Here is a 25,427-nt window from a genome sequence, read left to right on the forward strand (position 1 = left end):
CTTAGATAATACACATTTTTAGGTCTTTATATTAAATCAAAAAATAAATTTAGCCATGTTTTGTATCAATCTTAATCATATTCCTGACCACCAATATGAATGTTAATGTTACTTATTTTCAATAAGTATTTATATATTATATAAATATATTATAGTTTGATGATCCAGTAATTATTAGTATAACACTTGGCTTATATTAAGCCTGTTTCCTGAATATGAGAAATACAGTTGGAATTACCTCCCTCATTAGAGTCATAGTGAAATGTACATAATAATATATTTAAAGCCAAGGACAGGCACATGGTACATAGTCGCTATCATTCTGTCCTCAGTACCGAAATTTTTGCATAATTCTTTGTCTTCCATTGAAAAGTTTTTGAATTTTTTAAAAAGAAGTTCTTATCAGGAAATAACACAGTATGTCCTCTGCATTATATAGTTATGCATTCTAAAAGATACTTTGTTTTCAAAGGTCTGCTAATTGACCAGGTCAAAATTGTATTGCTTACAGCCAAAAACATTTCTACCTACTTATTCTTGTCTTATCCTTGCTGATTTGTGGCACTTGTCAATAAATATTGACAGTAAAGTATTTGAGAGTGACGTCTCTTAGTCTTCTAGATACTGTTTAATGTAGATTTCAAGTCCTATCCTTGGAAAAAAAATTCCCACAAAAAGACTTCAGTCCTCCAAAGCAGTGTCTCTGACTTCCCCTGTCTAACTTCACTTAGAAGGTGCTTTACTGACAGGTTAGCTACTCACATCCACAGACTGTTAGACATTCTACCACTTGTCAGCCATTTTTTTGGTGAAATTTTGTGATTTTCAATTTTGCTTTAATAATGGCGAAGGTCGCATTTTTGTAGCTTTTTCTTCTGCAGTGTTGCTCCCTCTAGTGCTAAGTCGAGAGACTGGATATTCGACGATATAAACATTTTGCTAATTTAACTAACCGAAAAGTTAACTGTGGAAATAAATATAATATTTACACATTAAAAATATTTCTACATGCCAGGGGTAGGGTACTATTTATTATCATGTCTCCAGAAGCCAGGGCAGCATTGACTCCTAAGAAACATGTTTTCAACCAAACTGTTGAGAGAATACATATGATAGAAAAAAAAAAATTATTAAGATTCTATCTTACATTTTTTAATTCGAGATGTGCCTTTTGTAGTGACACCTAAAGATTTAGAAACATCTTATCATACAACAGCATTATTTAGCTAGCTATGCAAAATGAAATCATTAATTCTTTAGAATATTTGTCTTAAGAATAGGGTATGTGATTCAAATAGACACAGGAAGAAGCAACTTAGCAGTTTCTAACTTAGCAGAAACACTGACATCTGGATGTCGTGCACACAGACTTTTGAGGAATTCTTCTGCATACCACAAGCTAGAGCTACTAAACTTCCATGAATCCCATCGTCCTTTGGTATTGGGGATAGCTGTTGGCAAAGCTTGCTTTATTTGATGTAACTTACCCAATCAGAGTTGTCTTGAATTCTTGTCTCAGTAGTCAGCCATTTGCTTCCAGTATTGTCTTTACTTTTCACCTCTCTTGCTTAATGCTCCCAAATCCAAATAGCTCTATTTTCCAGCTGAGCATATTTTATTCACTTTACTCTTTGACTTTGAAGGTTGTTGGCTAGGATCCTCTCTACAGTACTTCAGATTTGGAGCAGGATTCTCCATTTAAAGTAACAGGGGCAGGAAGACATCCACATTTTGCATGATAGGTCATTAACCTATATACATCTAAGAGGCATTCTACTGATTTTTATAATACAATCTACAGAAAGTAAATTTGACAAAATTGCCTTGGCTGGTGAAAAAACATAGATTCCCCAGCAACTTTCAACTATGCCCTCAAGGGCCATGTCAGAATCCCTAGAAGTAGGGTGGTCATGAAATTTTTGTGTTTATCCATGGTTTTTCAATAGTTGAGATGTATGGGTCTAAGTTAGAGGGGACTCTGAGAGTTATGAGGGCTTAGGTCTCATGACCTTACGAAACTCTAAGATTGCTCACAATTACACAAAACAGCTACCAAAAAGTAATTTCAGAATAATTAACTGTCTTCACAAACACTGTGGAGTTTATACGTAGCTCCCTCTTCTTTTCCATCTTTCTTTCCACCATTCCCAGTCTTTCCTATTATTTGTCCTGCACCTATCACTTTGTTTCTTATTCTGCAAAGCTCAGGAGAACCCAGGTGGCAAAAAACAGAACTATTCACAGAGGATGAAGGAAAGATTTGGCAGTTTGGCAGATAGAGTCAGAATCTCTTAGGCCAGCAAAAGTTAAAAAAAAAAAAAAAAAGGTTAAGAATACACAGCACATATGTTAAAATGTTTTGATCCATCACAAAAATGTATGTGAATTGGAGGTGAAGACAAAAAAAAAAAAGATGAAAAGACACATTTCAGTCTCTTTTTCTATGAAGGAAACAAAATATCTCTCTGGTCATTTCTATTCTGATCATTCACGGCATATTTAAATAAATTTAAAGAGGCTCTTAAAGCCTCTCTGAACTACAGAAGCAAGTAGCTAATTATTAGTTTTCTTGTAACCTTCACAAAGACTCCTTTGAGGGCAAGCCACAGCCTCACAAAAGCTGTTAATTTGCATGAAACCAATTGCATGAGCAACTGTTTAGAGTTAGGAAACTTTATTATCAGTTTAGCCACAGGAGTATGCAAAAAGACAAGATTCTCGGGTAATATAGGTTCCTGCCTTGCAGGCTAGTAATCTGTATAGAAGAATCATATAAGATTATTTCCAGTGTTAAATAATGCATTGCTGAAGCGCATATAGGAATCCCATACTTCTCTGTGCCTCACTGTTATTTAGACAGCTTATACTCATCAAATGTGCTTCCTGGATTGCAAGTTCTACTATCCTATTAGTTGATCCTGAATAATTTTGGTTTACTAATGCACCATTTTATGCTATCAGAAGGAGCTCTACATTTCTCAGGATGCAAGCAATGGATTTGGAAGAGATAATTTTCCTGTTTGTAAGAATATATTAATAAAATACAGTGAATGTTTGTCTTAGAGAATTTGTCTTTTCCAATACACAGGAGAAAAAAATCTTCCCCACCATTCATTATCTTTGAGATTTCTTCAAAATGTGGTTTCTACCTAAAATTCTGCTGCTACTTTCCTGTGGTTTCTGATTCTTGAAATTGCCGTATAACCCAGAGAAGGAAAGGGTATCAGTTAGGATTGGGTTCAGCTTCATAGAACAGAGACTCAACTATGGAAGCTTAAATTCACAGGTTCATGCTTTCAAGTTTAATGATTAGAGAATGCAGCTGGGGCCTGATACAGTGGCTTCCTGGGGTCACAGGGACCCACAGAGATCTCTGAGCTCTCCCATCCACAGTGCTTACAAATGCATTGCATCTGCATTTTAGGCAGCAGGAAGGAGGAAGTAGAAGAGAGGCCAAAGGGCACCCTCCAGCTGTCTTTTATGAAAATTTCTCAGAAGTTACACACTTCCATTTCCACTTCATGGATGGTGCTGAATAAGATCAAGGCATAAGGAGAGAGAAAGATATCGGAGCAGACAACTAACAGTCTCTGTAGCAGAATGTGATGACATAGCATACCATCATTTATGATTTTAAAGCAGTCAGCTTAGTATTTAAATTCAATCCCTCAAGATTTTCCCTCATATCTTTTCTTTTCCTCCCTTCCCTTAAAGTAAACTTAAATTTCCAGAGAACTTACCATATTATGCTGCAATCAGAAGAGGGTCACAGCTAGACTTTTTATTGCCATCATGAGACTGGTATTACTGCTGAGTCTATGCTTTCTCTGTAGTCCCTGGTCATGAAGTTCATACATTCCAAATCCTACTCATTTCAACCTCAGGTCTCTTTAGGGTCGCCAATCTTCTGCTATTTTCAAGGTTAGAGATTCTGTCCTTGCCCATAGTTAGGATAGGAGAGGCTATGCTGCAGGGAAAGAAAAGAAAACAGAAAGACTATCCCTAAATCTCAGTGAATGAACATGCTAAAGTTTATTTCTGACTCACACTGCATGTCTGTAGATGTTTCTGGAAGGCTCTGCATAGTCACTCAGAGGCCTAGTCACTCTTCATAGTCAGGAAGATTCTACCAACCAACTTTTAGCCACCTTATCTAGACCATGTGGTCTTCTTCGTCACTATGGTAGGGGAAGAGAGACTGGACAGTCAGCTTGCATTTTTCACTATCAGCTCCCTAATTGATATAGCACCACTTCCTGCCAGGGACGGAATGTTTGTGTCCCCCAACATTCATCTGTTGGAACCCTCCCCCCTAAAGTGATAATATTTGGGAGTGAGGACTATGAAGACTAATTAAATCTAGATGAGGCCATGAGGGTGGGGTCCTCATGATGGCATTGGTGTCCTTATAAGAAGAGACCAGAGCCGCCTTCCTCTCCGTCTCTGCCGTATGAGGATGCAACAAAACAGTGCCCATCTGCAAACCAGAAAGAGGGCCCTTACCAGACACCAAATCCCCTTGCACCTTGATCTGGGACCTTCCAGCCTGGGAACTGTGAGAAATAAATGTTTGTTGTTTAAGTCACCCAGTATACAGTATTCTAGTATAGCAGCCAAACTCACTAAGATGCTTACAGTCTCATTTTATTGATCAAATTAGGATGTGGTCCACCTAATTCCAAGAGAAGGGGAAAATGTTTCTTTCACATGTCTGGAGAAAGAAGAAAGGGATATTGGGTAGAAAATGATAATGTCTATCTCTTGAGCTGACTATGACTCTGTAAGGCCACGCTCAGGCCCTCAGTCTAGTCAACTCACTTGCTCACTGCTGATTTACCTCTAAGACACAGCGTTTGACAGGAAACTTCTCTGTGAGGCTTATGTCTCCTAGGCCACTTTCCAGAGTCCAGAAAATGGATAACATCTGCTCTTTAATACTTCCAATCATATCTAAGATTTCAATTCTCTCATTCCAAGAGTGGGTAGGAAAGGATGTTTCTTAGAAACAAACTTGTTCTGACCTCTTAACGCATCACCTCCATTTTCTTCTTTCATTTGCTTAAACTCATATCTCCTTCTTTTCCTGTGGGTAAGATAACTTATTCCTTGGTGCCATGTCATATATTTAATAATCTTCTTCAAGTCATAAGGGCTCAGTCATGTCAGAAGTCACTTATCCCTTTTCTCTCAATAGAGCCTTGCTCTCTCAAATAAAAGCTGTGTTTTCAAGATTATTTGTTTCTGCTATGATTTACAGATCCCATTTAGCATTTTAATTAGCTTATTTGTTGTACACTGTATCTACCCAACATTTGAGAGTGGTGCATAGAAAGCTGTTTTTAGCACTTGGAGATAACAATAAATACAAAGATAGGGGCAGGGTGCAAATAATTTAAAAATGTTAAGTCTATTATGCCAATATATCTACGAAGTTAGGAAAAGTACTACTATATCAGGTATATTTGGAAAATCTTAATCACAAGTGTTCTCATTTCATTCACACAGTGATTCTTTGTGATTCTTCATCCTTTAAAACAATGGGTTTTAGGGCATTAGGGAAACATGAAGTTCCTAATCAGCTTTGATTATTTAATTAAATGTTTTATCATTTACTCTGTAGAGAGAGACTTGATTTAAGAGCCAGACGGTCTAAAGAGAATGGCCATTCCTAAACTCCAAAAGACCATTTACAAATTACAAGGCAAATCTCATAAAATTTGACAGTGGAGCTAGTCTACAACTCAGAGTGAAGAGTGCTCTGAGAACGTGGCATAAGAAATACTATCAACTCGAAAGGAAGGCAAGATGTAGGTGGGGTGGAAGAAGAAGTTACACTCAAGGGTTTCTACTCCTTTTCTTGAGATTGAAATATTTCAAAGTGTTCTTGAGATCGTTAAAAAAAAAACAAGTATGTCAATAAGGGAGCCAAAACAGATCCTCTTTAGTGCTTCGACAGATCATTTCACAGAAATAGGCACCCTTTTTCCCATCATGAAGGTATGTATTCTCTTCCTGGGTCCACAAGGAGGTGTAGTTTCAAAGGCAAGAACTTCCCTGCCCCATATCTCAACCCGCGTCTCCATCCGGGAGACTAGAGGTCTTTGTTTAACTTTTGCACACATGGGAAAAAAATCAAAGATCAATAACTCCAGCTGAAGTTTAAAGGAACTCCTTTCAAAGGCCAGGAAACTTGACTGGAGTGGGAATTCCTTCTAAGTTAAAAGTCCCCATCCCCCCCAGACTCCACATCTGGATCCCCTTCCACAATCTCATGGAAGTAGCTTTTCTCTCTATCCATTTATTTCTGCTTTTTCTCTCTCTCTGCCTAAGTAAATCACTTTCTGCAAAAACTCTTTGGGGTCCTAGATTTACTTACCAGCGCACCGCACCCAGCAGGGTTCTCTCTCCTGTTCTTGGGTGAGTGAGGGACCAGGAGCCTGCAAGAACACCATCCTAGGGGGGTAGCTGAACCTCTCCCACCATGGGGACCAGTCTCAATCATGAGGCATTTACTGCAAAGGAGAATGGTATTAAAGGATGTGTAAGCAGAGAGTACTGGAGATAGCCCCAGCCACCCTACATGCCTTTGCCCACTGCTATGGTCTGAATGTCTTTGTTCTCATCAGATTCGTATATTGAAATCCTAATCCCCCCGTGTGATGGTATTAGAAGGTAGGACCTTTTGGAGTGATTAAGATATGAGGATGGATCCCTCGTGAATGGTAGTAATGCCCTTATAAAATAGATCCCAGAGAGCTACTCATCCCTTCTACCACGTAAGAACTCGGCAAGAAGGTGCCATCTATAAACAAGAAAGTAGACCCTCACCAGACTCTGAATCCACCTGTACCTTGATCTTGGACTTTCCAATCTCCAGAACAGTGAGAAATACATTTCTGGTTTTTATAAGCTACCTGGTTTACAGTATTTTGTTATAGCAGCCCAAATGACTAAGATACCCACATCCTGGCTGAAATGGGTTATTTCCAGAAGTTTTCTCATGCTCTCAGTAATAGACACAGTGTACCACAAACATATCCTTCTTGAATAAAAAAACTATTTTCCTAATTGCTGGAAGGATTCCCAGCAGATAGCCCAGCTATCAGTTCTCTTTGGTGAGTCCCTCTACTGAACAGTCCAACCTCTTCCAGTGTCATGATTTCTTCCAAGGGTGGTCTATATTCACTGATAGACTCAGAGACATAAATGTCTGTCCCTTTGCCCTAAGTTGAGACAACTCTAAAGGACTACCCAGCGCTGTTTCAGAATTCCCCAAGGAGGCAGCTGAGGCCTCTGTTGAGACCATGTTGCAGCCCAATTTATTCCTCTGCCAAATCCTGTCTCCTGTCTTTCTTTTCCATTCCACACATACTGATTCCAAGAGCATTTCCAAAAGAACTTCCTGCTCTGCAATCTCTGAGTCTGCTTCCTAGGGAACCACACAATATTGGAAACAGAAGTAGAGTCAAGAAAGCAGACATTAAAATGGACTTTTGAAGTTGCATTACCCAACACTCAGCTGGTAATGTGGATTTCAGCACTTGTAATAGTTGAAACACAGATGGTTCCTGCACTTGATCTTAGCCAGAAGGCTGAGAAGTAAACAGGTAGTCCCTGGCATAAAGTCTCCATGCTACTGCTAAAACTCGGTGGTGAACTACAATGATATTTTGATTAAAGAAAGTACACTGGCATGTGTGACGTTTCTGGCATTTGGGAAATATTGGGTAAGTAATAACTATAAGGTCAGAAAAAATGGATACTATACTCTATGGGCACTTTGGGAAAAAAATTAAATGATGAGGGTGATTAACTGGCAATTAAAAGTTGAGTCTGTTAACCAGGGTACCTCCTTTGCACTATGCAAAAGATATTTTGATCTTCTGCAGTTGGTGGGCAATACAAGCTGAAGACCAAGCTCAGCACATAATAAGAGTGGTAGAACTTCAAATTCTGCTGCTCTGCCTGCTGTGCCAAGATCAGGCCTTGTACAGGAAAGAATGGGATCCTCACTGACGGAATGGTGACTTCTAAAGTCCTGGAATCCCCAGATTCCCCTGCTTTGAGAGCCTCTTAAGTGGCATGTTCCTTTCTATTAAAAGTCTGAACTCCCCCTTGACTTGAAGATAATGCAGACAGGTGATCTCCTGCAGCACAGTAGAAGTTACAACCAGGATCTCCCCAACTTCCCCTCTTTGCCACTGGGAGAATAGTGGCCCAGCTGAAACATGCTGGAACATCCCAATAAGGAAGAAAAGGGACTTTACTCCCAAAAAACTGTAGGACCTGACCAACATGTACTGGCAGAAGCTGGGAAAATTCACATAGCGCTGGATTCTGAGACTGCTAGATCAAGAGTAGTGGAACATCAATTTGAATAAGAGAGAACATTCTCCTGGCATACATGCTTTCAAATTCTGGCAAAGACCTAAGGAGAGGGTGTAAACATGATGTTAAAATGGTTCCTAGAAGCACAGGAAAAATGATGGCCAATAGTACATGAGGTAAAAATAGACTTAGAAGTATTAGTTCTCATAGAACTATGTAAATAGCTTGGCTACCTACAAAAACAATAAATTCTTCATACCTGTAATCCCAGCACTGTGGGAGGCCAAGGCTGGTAGACCATGAGGTCAGGAGTTTGAGACTAGCCTGGCCAATATGATAAAACCCTGTCTCTACTAAAAAATACAAAAATTAGTTGGGCATGGTGGCACATGCCTGTAAACCCAGCTGCTCAGGAGGCTGAGGCAGGAGAATTGCTAGAACCTGGGAGGCAGAGGTTGCAGTGAGCCAAGATTGCACCACTGCACTCCAGCCTGGGTGACAGAGTGAGACTCCATCTCAAAAAAAAAAAAAAAATTCCATGCAACTGGAATAACTTAATATTACCAAATTCAGATTACACAGTTATTTACATAACAATGTTTTATTCTGTGAGTAGATTTGAAGCTCCTTGAAGTCAGAGACCATATATTTTGTTCAGAGCTCTAACCCAATACTTAACAGAAATTTATAGACTTCTAAGTGTCAGCTAAGCAAATAAATTAAGGAATGTAATTAAGAGAAAATATACATCAAATAAATAGACTAGAGGTATACTAGATATCTTTGAGATATTTTTCCACCTCTGACATTTTAATTTTAAATCTTGATTCACTAAAAAATTTTCTATAGTGTTAGTCAACATCTCAGACCATATATAGAGAATGCTTTTGCTTTTTAAAAGGCTTTTGCTAAACCAATTCTTCCTTTGCTTTTTGGGGGGCATAATTATTTTGGGTACAACATCACAGGATGGTTTTTAAAGGAGGCTTAAGTAACATCTGTTTGAATGGGCCTGAGGAGAGCTTTTATTTGTAGAAAGTCATCAAAAACCTGATCTAAAAATAACATATTGGCAGTTTTGTTGTTGTTGTTGTTATTGTCCTCTTTCAATTCTTCTAGTGGTAACGGGAATTGGGTAAAATTTTACACAAGTGGCAATGGGAGGTACACACAGTGTTAGACTTTGAGTGGCTTTAACAGCAAAGACAACAGGCAGGCGGGAGACCCTGGTTATTGCCCGATAGTTCTTGACACGTGGGCTTATCCTCTACTAAGGAAATGTTTTTTTGTCTTGCCACATTACCCCTGGTCATAAAACCCCGCTAATGACAATACAGACTAAGTCTAAAAGGCTTCCTCCATTTTGAGAAAGTTTCTGGAAAGGGCAATAAGACAGAACCATCAGATGAGGCTTGTCTCAGAATAACTAAAGTGCTGCTACTGGTTGTTTCTTCTTTCTTTCATATTCCTCTTACAAAATGAGGTTTATGTTCATTGATCAAAGTTTTTATTTTTCTCTCTAAACCCACGAATTTTCAAGTTGTCTGATGGTTTTCCTCAATTCGTTTCCACTACATTCTCCATATGAAAAAATCATTATACTTTTTGCTACCGTGGGAATGTCTTGTTGCTTAAAACAGATGTTAATGACAATTTGATTAGAATGAAATGTCAGAAAAGTCAAAGCGACTGTGGGAAAGAGTGTGAACACTCTTTGGGGTTAGGAAAATATATCCATGTTGTATTGACACACTTGGAGGACTAATGTCAAAATTCTTCCTCTGGTTATTAGTTCATGTGAAACAGATTTGTAAACCAATCTTAAAGGTTTCTGCACTCGAGAGACGTCTTCCTAAATGATTGGTTTTGAATTTTTTTCTGTAGAAGAATAGTAAAAATATTCTTCCCAGTTACCCCACACTATTTCTCCCCACTCGCTCCTGCTCAACCTCCTTATATCAAAACTGAAGTACCAGGTGCTCTATGCACTTGCTCTAGTCGGAAGGTATGGAAAAAAGAAGGGGAAGAATCCAGTTGGGGCTGAATGAAATGCGTGCTCAGGACCTAGATTCTGTTTTGCCTTCTATGATGTTATTAATTATCCTATACCAGAGGCCCTTCATTCCAATCAGCGTGTGACTCCTGTGAACTGTAATTCATTTGCTCCATCTCAGCTAAATTACATGGGGCCTCTACTGAGCACTTCAGATGGGATGCAAGGGTTTCTACTCTTGCTTTTGCTTGACATGTTCATGGATTCTTTCCTTGGACTGTCCTCTTGCTTTCTGATTGCATTACCCAGCTTCTCTTCAAAGTAAAGGATGTTAGTGATACTTAGGATTTCACCAGTTCCTGTTTTGTCCTCAGTACTGCTCTTGGATGAGGGTTCTGGGAAAAAAATGTGGCCTCATCAGAAATTTTGGTTTCTGTTATTAAAAAATAAAAAATTTGAAATATATGTCTTGATGTCATTCCTTTTCCCTTGATTGTTTTTTCCTAGTGAATTCTTAGCTTTGCTTAACGTTGTTATTATTATTGCCTACTTTCATTGGGCACTGGGGAGATTTTAGCCCACTACATCCCTATGCTATCGTAACTGGCAAATGTTTCTACTTCACACACAGCTTGCAAGAAATCTGAACTTTGTGGGGCGATTTAATTAGGGGATGCAGAAAGAACCAGGAGCTATTGATAATCTGTCTGGACAGATTACCTTCTTGAATAAGATGACAAATCGAGGTGACTAAGTCCATGTCTTGTTAATCATTGATTCTTACATAGAAGAGGAAAAATAAGAGCAAGTTATATGCTACATCTTTGGCATGCTCCTCTTTAGCAACATATTTTGGCACACTTCAGTCAAATCTATACTACATAAGCAAGGAAAAATAAAAACAAGAGCAATTATTATTTGAGTTTAGGCAATGAACAAACTACGTGTAATTTCCAGCCTTAGCCATTTCCTTTGGTTAAATTCATGAAAAAGTTGCCTGACATATTTCTTTTTAAAATTCGTTTGCTTCATTTGGATTTACAAAGAATTCAAGTAAGATTCACAATTTAAAAGTCTGATTTTTAAACACATACACATACACACACACACACACACGCACAGTCACGCATCACATAACAAGAAGGATATGCTCTGAGCAATGCATCATCAGGCAATTTCACCATTGTGTGAACATTATCAAGTGCACTTACACAACCTAAATGATACAGCCTATTACAAGCCTAGGTTATATCCTATGTGTTTTGCTCCTAGGCTAGTAACCTGCACAGCATGTTGTTCTATCAAATATTGTAGGCAATATTGTTTTGTGTATCTAAACATATTTAAACATAGAAAAGGTACAGTATGAATATGGCATAAAAGATAAAAATGTTACACCTGTATGGGGCACTTGCCATGAACGGACTTTGGAGGACTGGAAGTTACTTTGGGTGAGTCAGTGAGTGGTGAATGAATGTGAAGACTTAGGACATTGCTGTACACTGCTGTAGACATTACATATAAACATTGTACACTTAGGCTACGCTAAATTTTTTAAAAATCTCTTTCTTGAATAATAAATTAACCTCAACTTACTCTAATTTTTTATTTTATAAAGTTTTTAATTTTTTAACTTTTTTGATTCTTTTGTAATAACACTTAAAACACAAACACATTGTACAGCTGTACAAAAATATTTTCTTCCTTTATATCCTCTTTCTATAAGCTTTTTTTTGTTAAAACTATTCTGTTTCTGTTTTTACTTTTAAAACTCTTTTGTTAAAAACTGAGACACAAAAATGTACCTTTGCCTAGGCCTACACAGGGTCAGGATCATCAATATCACTGTTTTCCACTTCTACATCTTGTCCCACTGGAAGGTCTTCAGAGGCAATAACATACATGGAGCTGTCACCTCCTGTGATGACGGTGCCTTCTGGAATACCTCCTGAAGGACCTGGCTAAGGCTGTCTACAGTTAACTTTCCTTTTTAACAAGTGAAAGAGTACACTCTAAAATTATGATAAAAAGTACAGTACATATATATGAACCAGTAACATAGTTGTTTATGATCATTATCAAGTATTATGTATTATACGCAATTATATGTGCTATACTTTCACACAATTAACAGCACAGTAGGTTTGCTTACTCCATCACTACCACAAACATGTGAGTAATACATTGTACCACAACATTAGGACAGCTACAGAGTCACTAGGTGATAGAAAATTTTCAGCTCCATTATAATCTTATGGGACCAGCATCTTACATGTGCTCTGTCATTGACCAAAACATTGTAAGGTGGTACCTGAATGCATATATACATACAGACAGAGACATTTTGAAACTAGGAAAAAACAATAAGCCTTTATACAATCTTTCACTTCTATAAAAGATAAATTATACCTGGATTCCTTGCTTAATGACAGGAATATATATATATATATATATATATATATATATATATATATGAAACACAGTCATATATATGTATTTCAACCCATAAAATTAAATTAGAAAATCATTGGCATACTAAAAAGCTTATATAATTTCTTTAAAAGATTCTGAAGATCTTTCAGTATTTAAAAAAATTTTTTTAAGTCAATAAGAGGATAGGATTGACAGAAGGAAATATAAGGAATTAGCTTTGCATTTTGAATATTTATTTACTAAATATCTCATATATAGACGATATCTAAGGTTTAGTTTTTCCAAAGGTATCTATAATTATCTCATATGGAATGTTTCATTCTGCTTTGTTCTTGTCAACAAATAATTCACTTAAAAATATATATGTATATTTTAGCACCTACTATCTTTTCCCTTTTCAAATATGCACAACAAAACTAGCAAGCCAAAAACACAATAAAACAAGAAGTTAACTGAGCTGCATGAGTGATATGAAATACACACATTACAGCTGAATTTATAAAATAATTGCTTTTAGGCACATTACTCTTAAAATAATGACTCAATTTTGAAGTAGATGCTGACTCTCCTTTAGTAAATTGTGTCTTTTGGGTTTCATGTAGTCAGTGATGATAAATGTCAACTCACATTTTTTTCAAAATTACATGTTCCTTGTGAACTTTCTTAATAATTAGAAATTAAGTATTTAATTTTTCAAAAGATCGGCACTTTTGTCTTTCAGAGCTCAGTATTGCCTAAATATTATGACAAAATATAAAAACACTACCAAACAATAATATATAAATAGTTGCAGATTTCTACCATATAATAAATGACCAAAAAAAAAAAAAAACCACTTTAGGAAACAGTACATTATATATGACTTAAGCGAAGACTGCCCAATTACCATTTCCTGCATGTATTTTATACAGACCTAAGCTGTGATTTCCTACAATTCACCCTAACCCTAGCAACTGGTGGTCTGGCAGCTTCCTGCCTCTTGCAGACTGTGGCATAGACTGGTGGGTCCTTTGGCGGAGGCAAGGGCAGTGAGTGTGAACACTTCTCTACCACCACTGAAGACTGGCAGGAATTTTTTGTCTTTTTATGCACCTTTAGGCATTCTGCATACTGCCATTTAAAAAGAAGTGTTAGTTACACTGCATGTGGGATGGTTTAGAAAAGAGAGACAGCTTGTTGCTTGCTGTCTTTCATACTTAATCACGTATGAAGTAGAATCTTCATTGCTCATACATCTCACTCACTACCTAAGCCCAGTACAGGAACTAGAAATGAAAAGTGGATCTCTATCAGACCCATGCTGGATTATTTTATTGTAGCTATTAATAATAATGCTTAATTGGAAAATAAAAACTGGCAAATGCTAAGCCAGACAGAAGATTAGGACAGCTGGTATAATCTTTCTAGGCAAACTAGAATATATGGTCTTTACCTCTTAATTAACACTATTATCATAGCCTTTCTGCAGCAATTTGATATTCAGGACCTGAAAACTATTTTGTAGATGAGGAGCAATACACTGTGTGTACTCTTTTGCTTCTTGGTTATATAATTTGGTTTTCAGATTATCCTTCAGCCTTTGAGATGAAAAGATCCCTGTATGTAAAAGGACTCTGCAGTGGACTAAAGTTTATGTCCCTCAAAATGTATACGTTGAAATCCTAACTCCCAAAGTGATGGTATTAGAAGGTGGAGGCTTTGGGAGATGATCCCGACTCCCAAAGTGATGGTATTAGAAGGTGGAGGCTTTGGGAGATGATCCTGACTCCCAAAGTGATGGTATTAGAAGGTGCAGGCTTTGGGGGATATAGTCCTGTTCATGAGGGCCCTGCCTTATCCTGACTATTATCCTTATAAAAGAGGTTCCAGAGAGCTTGATCATCCCTTTTGCCATGTTAGGACACAACAAGAAGGCACCATCAATAAATCAGAGAGCAGGCTCTCGCCAGACATTAAATCTGCTGACACATTGATGGTGGACTTCCCAGCTTCCACAACTATGAGAAATAAATTTCTGCTTTTTATAGGCTATCCAGTTTATGGTATTTTGTTACAGGAGTCAGAGCAGCCTCAGATCCCTTAGGGAATAGAACCAGGAATTAAGGACACATTCATTCTCTCTCTCTGTCTCTCTCACACACACACACACACCCACACATACCCACCTTTTCATCTTTCTGTTTGTTGGGTTTATTTCCCTCACTATGAATCAGCTCCTTTCACATGGCCACATGGCTGGAGTCATAGCCTGCGGCTGCTGTACTACCAAAGCAAAGAATTTTCTTACCTAATTTATTTTGTATCTCTTTGTATTATTGATATATAATATTTGCACATATTTATGATGTACATGTGATATTTTGTTACATGCATAAAGTGTGTAATTATCAAGTAACAGTACTTAGGGTATCCATGACCTTGAGTATTTATCCTTTCTTCAGATCCTTTGTTTTAGTTATTTTGAAATACACATTATTATTGTTAACTAGTCACCCTACTCTACTATTGGACATTAGAACTTATTCCTTCTATCCAACTGTATGTTTGTATCTATGAACCAACCTCTCTTCATTTGCCCCTCCCACCTCACATCCTCCCTGCGTCTGGTATCTATTGTTCTACCCTCTACCTCCATGAGATCAACTTTTTACCTCCTACCTATGAGTGAGAACATGTGACATGTGTCTTTCTGTGCCTGGTTCATTTTCCTTAACATAATGACCTGCAGTTCCAACCATACTTTTGCAAATGACATAATTTTTTCTTCTTACAGGTGAATAATATTCCATTGTGCATATATACCACATTTTCCTTATTCATTTGTATGTTGGTGGATACTTGGGTTGATTCCATATCTTTTCTATTGTAAACAGTGCTACAATAAACATGAGGGTGCAGGTATCCCTTTGATATACTGATATCCTTTCCTTTGTATAAATACACAGTAGTGGAATTGTGGGATCATATGGTAGTTCTAGTTTTAGTTTCTTCAGAAATCTCCAGCTGCAAAAATTTGCATAAGTAACAAGGAGCCAAATGTTAATCACCAAGACAATGGGAAAATGTCTCCAAGGCATTTCAGAAACATTTGCAGTAGCCCCTCCCATCACAGGCTGGGTGTTGGATGCCTGTAGTCCCAGCTACTTGGGAGGGTGAGGTGGTAGGATCACCTGAGCCCAGGAGGTTGAGGCTGTGGTGAGCCGTAATCACGCCACTGCACTCCAGCCTGGGTGACAGAAGTGAGACCCTGCCTCAAAAAGAAAAGACAATAAACGTATACTTGCCCTATACTTTGAAATCACGCAGATGTTCATAGCTACAAAACCTCAAAATGAAGTTTAGTTTTTGTGTTTTTTAATGTTACAAAAGCTTTGAAATGAGATGATAAACCAACTAAATAGACCTCCCAAAACAAAGTTCATAGGCTGAGTTTGTTTGCAGCCATTCCCATTCCATATTAGTAGGTATTAAGAACAGACAAAACAGGCAGGCTGTGGTGGCTCACACCTGTAATCCCAGCACTTTGCAAGGCTGAAGTAGGTAGATTGCTCGAGCCCAAAAGTTCGAGACCAGCCTGGGCAACATGGTAAAACCCTGTCTTTAAAAAAAATACAAAAATTAGCCAAGCATGGTAGTGTGCCTACAGTCCCAGCTACTCGGGAGGCTGAGGTGGGAGGATCATTTGAGCCCAGAAGGTGGAGGTTGCAGTGAGCCATGATCACACCATTGCACTCTAACCTGGGTGACAGAGCAAAACCTTGTCTCAAAAAAAAAAAAAAAAAAAAAAAAAAAAAAAAAAAAAAAAAAAAAAAAAAAAAAAGAAAAAGAAAACTCAAAAAATGAAAAAAAACTAAAAAAATGATGATAATACAGGTCATGTACAAAGTTGATTTGTTTTTGATATTATATGCTTTTAAAATGATATATATGTGTATATGTGTGTTAGAAATTTTTGTTCAGTAATATTTTATTACCAAATAAATAATTCTTACCTGTATTTCTATAAAAATACTTTCTTTACAGTGCAAAAGCAAATGATGAACTAGAAAAAGAATAAAGAAGGTTATTAAGGGCATAAAGCATGTTTTATGCTTTGAGGTTAATTGAATCATATAACCTAACTCTACATGCATGCCTAGTTTCCTATTTTGCATTCAAACAGCACTATTTAAGTATCTCTTTTTTACCTGTCTGTTCCATTGAGCATGCATATTCTATATTTATGGTACTTTTAAATGTCTTGGCAGGAATCATGTCAATGAGAATGTATTGGTTAATTTTCAGAAAAAGAAAGATTAAAAAAATACACACAAAGAGATTGTTCTTAAATATCCAGCCTTTCCCCCCAAATCATTTGTTTCAGAAAAATATTGGACCTGACATTGTTAAAATTTTGTTCTTTCAAGTGGAATTGAAGCTTTGCAAAATTTCAGGTACAGTGGCTCATGCCTATAATCCCAGCAGATTGGGAGGCCAAGGTGAGTGGATTCCTTGAGGTCAGGAGTTCACGCCTCTGATGCCAGCTAATTGGGAGGCTGAGGTAGGAGAATCACTGGAACCTGGGGGTTCGAAGTTGCAGTGAGCTGAAATCACACCACTGCACTCCAGCCTGGGCAACAGAGAGAAACTCTGTCTCAAAAATAAATAAACAAATAAATAAATAGTTTTGCAAAATTCAAGGCTACTCTGGAAAATGCAAATACATTATCAGCAATTACATATAAGTAAAAACGCTTATTGTTAACAAATTATATTTCTGATGGATTTTTAAAATTTGAGCACAATATACTTATTTCATCATATTTGGCCATTGTTTATGACACTTTGGCTCTGAATTTTGGCTCTACCACTCTATCACAGGTTAATTGGTGATTAATCTTCAGCAAGTTACGTAGCCTGCAGCAATGTATTTCTCCAGAATTACAGAAACAATATTAACTTTCTCAGAATGGTTACAAAGAGTAAAAGAGATGGGATATAGAAAGCAATTAATCTAGAACTTGGCATATATTAACATCCAATAAATTGCTCAATAGGCTTTGCTATAGGTTAAAGTCTGCTGCTCAAAAGATAATCAAGGTTTTATGCAAAGTAAAGTAATTCCTCATAGCATAAGAATCAGATCTTCCTCAGTCTTAGAAATATGAGGGCCAGGAAACTCTGCTGGACTTTGATAATATAATAACTAAAACAACATTTAGCCAAGAAACAGAAAACCTGCCTGAACCCTTCCAATTTTATGCATATTCCAATTTTTTCTGTGTTTGGTAGGGAACATCATTTGAGTTTCATAGGAGTTTAACAGAATTAATGACAAAATAAATTATTTCCTGCTATTAGGTAAACTGCTACTCTATTTCCATTGCTTTGGATGCTTCATTAATACAGGCCTGAAACTGCTAATTCGTTTTATCCCTGTGTTTGGTAGTGGCCAACAAGAGTAGTATCACTGTGTTGAAAGAAATTGTAAAGTGACTGATACACGCCACTTGTAGGTGTGATTCTTGTTTTTGGTTGATGAGGTATCTGTTTTAAATTCTAGCCTATTCTTTGTGCTAGATGCTAATGGTGAAGACTGAAAGTAACTTGCCTCTGAATCTTTAGCTTAATTCCTAGAATATCGATTGTAACACGTGGTTGTTGATCTGAGCTGAACCACACCATACCTCAGTCCTCCTGTCTTTTCTGCTGTATCACCAGTGCTTTGTGTTGGCATGAGCAAGAATAGTATGAAGGTAACACTAAGCCCAAAGCCACAGAGAATGGTCTTTTATTAACTCATAGATATTGGGGGTTTATGATTCTCACTCTTCCCTTCCCCCACAGAATGGCATATGAGGACTTCTGGGGTTATATTACGTAACCTAAAATTGGCCCCTCAGGCCACCAGAGAACTGAATTGACTCTCATAAGCAGGGAAGCTGTTCATGTGGGAAGTGTTATTCCCATGGGCTCTTTTGCAGAACTGTTCAAATTTAAACAATATATCTGGGGAAAAGAAAGAATGTGGGAAAGAAATATAATAAATCGTTCCTGCGTGTTTGTATAATTTCTGCTTTTTGGCCAAAAGGAGTAATATGTAATCAATGGTTTTACGTTTTTTTGGCACTTGGTCCTGAGCCAAATTGAAAAATAGCTCCTCTCCCACTGAGGATTATTCCAAGGCTTTAGTGTCTCCTTTGTGTTGTGAGAACCACAACCCAGGATGTTTCCCTTGTTGGGAAATGGGGAGAGTGGACGTGCAGACCTGAGCGCTGTGGCTTGGTCATTAACACTCACCAGCTGTGTCAAGATATGTGATCTCAAAATAAAAGTGATGCAGAACATCCTCGAGCCTCAAAAGTCACACGACCAACACTGGGGCATGAGAGAGGAAAGAACTTTCTGGGACTCTGAGTTATAGCTTAAGTGCCAAGGGAACACTTTCCCTGGTGGTATTGCCACAAAATGGGTATGAAAAGAATCTGGGCTCTGTCTGATCATTAGCCATCTCCACAGAGCAGGAGTGGGGAGCAGATGTGTGAGTTAGGCAATTTCATTTCATTTGAAAACAACAGATGACCCTTGCATGCACTTTGCTTATGTTTTGCCCCTTGAGTCATTATTATCCGGAGGCTGGGACAGGAAGCAGAATCTACTTCAGAGAGGAGAACTTTGTTCTATTTTTTTTCCCATTCAAGTTTAGGAGAGGAGATAGATAGGTTAATTTTTTGTGGGAATCAACCCAAAATCTAGCTTGGCTGCCAGAATGGTCAGAATAATCAGATTGACTATGTCCTGGCCAGGTTGATTTTATTATATAGATCACCTTGCTTTGTTCATTATGACAGAATAAAGAGTTGAATGTACAATAGGACTTGAAAAATACTACCTTCAGTTATCCAGATCTAGAGTATGAAGGGATCTAATATCAGTGTTTCCTTTTAATCTATTTCTTATCTAAATCAAAATCAAATAAAATCAAATTGACCCTAGACCAAGGTTGAAATCGGAGATGGGTCCAGAAGCTGAGGTATGTCTGGGCTGTAAATGTTCACAAATCACTGGTTCATCTATCTGATTTTTTATTTACCTGTATTTGTTCTTGGTACAACAAATACATCCTGTTAAAGGTTTGAATATATTTCCTCTTAAAGAATAGTGAGGCAGAATCATGTCATTAATGACCATGAGCTTAGGTATAAAAACTGGATTTGAATCCCAGTGGGTGCTCCCAAGTAGTATGTGATAGTAGTCAAGCAATTATATGTTCCCAAGCCAAAACCTCCAAGTCAGCAAAATTAGGGCAATAACTAATCCAGAGTTGCAAGGAGTAAATGATAATATGTATGTGAAAGATGTGTAGTGCCATATGTATGTTAAGAGCCCAATTAATGTCAATTTCCTTTCTTATTGGGAAATCTAGATGTTCAATATATTAAATATTTCTCAAATATTAGACTTCTTATTATACCTTAAATTGTGTGAATTATATTTTTAACTAGACCACCTACATGTTTGAAACTTCATTCCAGTGAGTCCATTGGTTCAATCAACTATAAAGGAAAAACAATTATATCAGTAAATCATCCTTTAAAATCTGAGTGACCATTTCTAAATTAACACTAAGCAATCTTTAGAGACCTCAAATACTGAAAAGTTTATGGTGTACTGTCTTTCCACCATTCATTCATTTATTCATCATTTAATAAATATTTATAGATTACCTACAATTAGGCATTGCTCTAATCACTGATAGAGGAGTGATTCAGAAAGACAATCTCTGTTCATAGGAAACTTATATTTTAGTGCAAAAAATAATAGATATAATAAGCCATTATATCATTTCTATATTAGCTATAAATGTATCTTTATATTATTTCTATAATATATTTTATATACTACGTAAAAATGATATGTACATTATACTAAAGATGATATATTATTTGGAAAAAATACAGAGTAGGGTAAGATAGATGGGATGCTGGGGCCAGGAATAAAGTTTGAAACTGTAAATAGTTACTTTACTATATCTCTCAATGTGAGAGGGGAAGAGAACAAGGAGGCAGGACAGCAAGCCACAGAAAGAATAAGAGGATGGCCGGGTGCAGTGGCTCATGCCACGTTGGGAGGCCATGGCAGGCAGGTCACCTGAGGTCAGGAGTTTGAGACCAGCCTGGCCAACATGGTGAAACCCTGTCTCTACTAAAAATACAAAAATTAGCCAGGTGTGGTGGCATGCACCTGTAACTCAAGAGGCTGAGGCAGAAGGATCACTTGAACCTGGGAGGCGGAGGTTGCAGTGCCTGAGATCACACCACTGCACTCCAGCCTGGGCAACAAAGTGAGACACTGTCTCAATAAAAAAAAAAGGGGGAAGTCTTTTAGGTAAAGGAGGCACCTCATACAAAGGCCCTGAGATAGGAGTGTACCTGCCATGTTTGTAGGACAGTAAGAGAGGCCACAGTGTGGATGAAGTGGCTGAAGTGTAGTGAGAAAAGGAAAGAGTAGTAAGAGATGAGCTCAAATAGGTGATGAGGACTAGGCTGTGTTTGACCTTAGAGTATATTGTAAGGAATTTGATTTTTATTCTGCATGAAAGAGGAGTCACTATAGAATTTTGAGCAGAAGGGTGAAATAAACTGACTTCCATTTTGATAGAAACTCTGGCTGCTGTGTTGAAAGTGTATAGTAAGGCAGTCAAGATGGAGGTTGAGAGATCAGTTGGATGGCTAGTGCAGTAATTCAAGTGAAACCTGATAATTGTTGGATGGTGGTAACAGTAAAGATCATGAGAAGTGGTCAGATTCTGGGTATATGTTGAAGTACAGCCAACAGGACTTCCTGGCAGGTTGAAAATAAAAGAGTCAAGAATGTTCAATGGTTTTGAGCAATGAAAAATATGTGTAGCTAACATCACCTAAGACAAATAAGACTGGCAGTTGAATTTATGTCTGGAATTCAGAGAGGAGATGTAGGCTAGAGATATAAATTTAGGAATTTTCACCCTAGGAATGGTGATACACAGAAGCTACCATAACATATCTCATGACTTTGTGGAACTTATATATAACGTGATTTGCAGTCAGGTTCCCCAAAAAATAATGTAGTAGCCCCTTTCATACAACTGAAGCTTTTGAACTCCACTTAAAATATGAAATTTTTACTTATACTTAAAACCATAAATCTGGATGATATCAATGAGGCAATGAATGTGAATAAGAAAGAAGTTGACCAAGAACTGATCTCTGGGACACTCAACATTAGAAGATTCAGGGGAAGTTGAAAAAGCAAAGAAAACAGCTAAGGACCAGACAGTGATGTAGAAGGAATACCAGAAGTATGTGGTGTCCTAAAAGCTAAGGGAGGAAAAAAAGATGATTTCAGGAGAAAAGAGTAGGGCCAGGAGTGATAACTCATGCCTGTAAAACCAGCATTTTGGGAGACTGAGGTGGGTGGATCACTTGAGGTCAGAAGTTCAAGACCAGCCTGGCTGACATGGTGGAACCCTGTCTCTACTAAAAATACAAAAAATTAGCCAAGCATGTAGTGGGCACCTGTAGTTCCAGCTACTACAGAGGAAGAGGTGGAAGGATCACTTGAGCCTGGGGGGCAGAGGTTGCAGTGAACCAATATCTCACCACTGCATTCCAGCCTGGAAAACAAAGATTCTGCCTCAAAACAAACGAACAAAAAAGAGTAATCTACTGTATGTGAAAAATACTGTTGATATGTCAAACATCATGAGTCCTGAGAATTGAAAACTGGATTTAGCAACATGGGGGTCAGTGGTAACAGTTTTTTTAAAGCACCATTAAAACTTCAAAGTAAAAAAAATTATAATAAAAGTTAAGAAGAGCAAGAAAAATTTTGACATTAAATCTAGCTTGATTTCTTTTTTTCTTTCTTTCTTTTTTTTTGGAGATTGTCTCGCTCTATCACCCAGGCTGGAGTAAGTGGCATGATCATGGCCAGTGACTGAACTCCTAGGCTCAAGTGATCCTCCCGCTTCTGCCTCCTGAGTAGCTGGGACTACAGGCACGTGTCGCCTCACCTGGCTAAGTTATTTATTTTTAGTTTTTTGTAGAGATTGGATCCCAATATGTTTTCCCAGGCTGGTCTCAGACTTCTGACCTCAAGCTATCCTCCTGCTTTGGCCTTCCAAAGTGCAAGGATTACAGGCATGTGCCACCATGCCTAGCCAGATTTCCTTTTTTAAATAACAGTATTTAAAAATTGGGGGAAAGGTAGCTCCTTTGTCAGTGCCGAAGGAATATATTCCGTCTTCATTTCAGATAATGTAACACTGAAATGATTGACCCATTAAAATTATTCACTATAGTAAATTAAACAATAATTTGGTATTGGAGTATCAGTAACATAAGCTTTTTCTACTCTCTCACACACACAAACACACAGCCTTAATAGCTATAACTGATAGTATTTCAAATAAAGTTTGGATATAAATTCTAAATATATCAGAAATATATTTCTAGACATTAGACAATGGTCCATTTTTTTGAGCAACATTAAGTGCAACAAATTCAAGTATTAAATATAAACTATATGTTGGAGTTTCTTATAAATGAATTTGGTCTCTAATAAATACATACTTACAGTGCCATCTACTGTCTGGCAGTAAAATCTTAACATCAATCATCCATACAGGTGAATTAAGATAAACAAATAAAATACATAATACTCTTATTATCAGTAATCTCTTTTTGGAAATCAGACATTCTGTGTGATAGCACTAACTTAGAGAACATATCACATTATCTCAATGAACAAAAAGTATAACTAACACAATACTCATCAACCTGCAACTCCTAACAATTTTTGTAAAATATACAAAAGCCCACTAAAAAAGCATACACACACACACACACACACACCCCAAATCATTATGTTAGGGTGTAAATGATTAAAACATTACTTTCTAATTACCAATTACATAGTTTTTAGTAAACTGCTGTTTTTAGTTGGTGGTAACATTAGCTGATTATTGACATAGATTCCAAAAGTCTACAAGCGATTGCAATTTTATTTGTGATGTTACTTTAGCCTTTTCTCCCTAATCATTCTGTTAAATATTTATACCTACTGTAATACTATAGAGTTACCTGTAGGGTCTATCATTAACTTAAATGTGTAAAGTAGAACACATTGTGTATAATCTATTATTTATTTAAGAAAAAGGGGAAGATATTATAATATACAGTGACCCTTGAGCGGCATGTGTTTGAACTGCACGAGTCCACTTAATCCATGGATTTTCTCTTACCTCTGCTATTTCTCAAACAGCAGAACCAACCCTTCCTCTTCCTCTTCCTTGTCAGTCAACTCAACATTAAGACAATGAGGATGAAGACCTTTGTGCTGATCCACTTTCACTTAATAAACAGTCACCAGAGGTCGGGAGTTCAAGACCAGCCTGACCAACATAGTGAAACCCCATCTTTAAAAAAAAAAAAAGAAAAAAAAAACACAGTAAATGTATTTTCTCTTCCTTATGATTTTCCTTCACATTTTCTTTAGCTTACTTTTTTGCAAGAATACAGTATATAATATATAGAATATACAACAGATGTGTTAATCAACCAGCTGTGTTCTTGGTAAGGCTTCTCATCAATAGTAGGCTATTAGTAGTTAAGTTTTGAAGGGGATAAAACTGATGCATGGATTTCTGACTGCATGGGATCTGCATTTCTAACCCCTGCATTGTGCAAAGGTCAATTATCTACATATTGTTATATAAATAAATAAGTATATATACTTATATATGTGTTAAGTAGTATTCTATAGAAACAGAAAGAGACTCGATCAGAGGAAAAAAAATGGAAATAAGGCTTCCTTAAATATACCTTGCTTAATAGATTCAACTACATAATTGTAAAGCACAATTAAATAGGAAAAGCAATTCAAGTAAATAAGATGAAATAAATTAAAAGCTGTACTGAATTTTAGCAATGTAAATAGAAAATATACAAACCAGCAGAAAAACACATTGCAATAAGAAATAAATATGTTCTATGAAGTTAGGGTATGAAACACCAACAGCCATTTTTAATAGGAAATTGTTGAATAGAGAGAGTTCCATGGGGGTCTGTGGACTTTGGCACATCGAGGAAAGTAAGGACTAAATTTCTATTAACTAATGTCTGTGTGTTGCACAGACTCGTCACATCTTTGGTAGACAACAATCTGACCTGAATTCACATATTATCACTTGGGGATCGATCCAAGATGGCCGTTTAGGAACAGCTCAGGATTGCAGCTCCCAGTGAAAGCACAGAGGGTGAGTGGACGCTGCGTTTTTATTGCCCACAGACTGGGAAATTCCCAGACGGAGGAGCTCCATGGGTCACCAGCCCGGCTGTTTCGGCCAGCGCGGTTGTGCCAGCTGGCGCCGCTGCTTTGCCCCACACAGCTGCTTTGTCGGCGCCCCGGAGCAGCGGTTCTCTGTACAAAATACACCGGTCCGGGTGCCCTTTTGGCTGGCGATTGGAGCCATGGGAAGTTGCCCATTCGTCTGTTTAAAAAGGGGACTGAGCAGGGAGCCAGGACAGTAGATTCCAGGGCAAAAAAAGCGCCACGAATCTCAGTGCCACTGTTTAAGCCAGCACTGTGAGCTGTCGCATAGGAAAAAACACACACTGCAGTGCCTCTTCAACAGGCGACTGGAACACCAACT

General features: G+C 37.5%; 1 long non-coding RNA gene across 2 annotated transcripts in view; it reads right to left on the minus strand.

Annotated features, from left to right (window-relative positions):
- The window catches only part of LOC119470252, a 74,592-nt gene that overhangs the window by 23,100 nt on the left and 26,065 nt on the right, over positions 1–25,427 (minus strand). The window contains exons 1-3 of one of the 2 annotated variants that reach the window (XR_005199141.1): positions 6,377–6,504; positions 3,741–3,967; positions 1,488–1,692 (exon numbers count right to left, since the gene is read on the minus strand). This is a non-coding gene — a long non-coding RNA (uncharacterized LOC119470252). Of the gene's footprint in view, positions 1–1,487; positions 1,693–3,740; positions 3,968–6,376; positions 6,505–25,427 lie in introns of those variants that run through there. The other variant, XR_005199142.1, reaches the window with a different exon arrangement.

The sequence above is a fragment of the Cebus imitator genome, unplaced genomic scaffold (genome assembly GCF_001604975.1).
Source record: "Cebus imitator isolate Cc_AM_T3 unplaced genomic scaffold, Cebus_imitator-1.0 Scaffold25, whole genome shotgun sequence".
NCBI lineage: Eukaryota > Metazoa > Chordata > Mammalia > Primates > Cebidae > Cebus > Cebus imitator.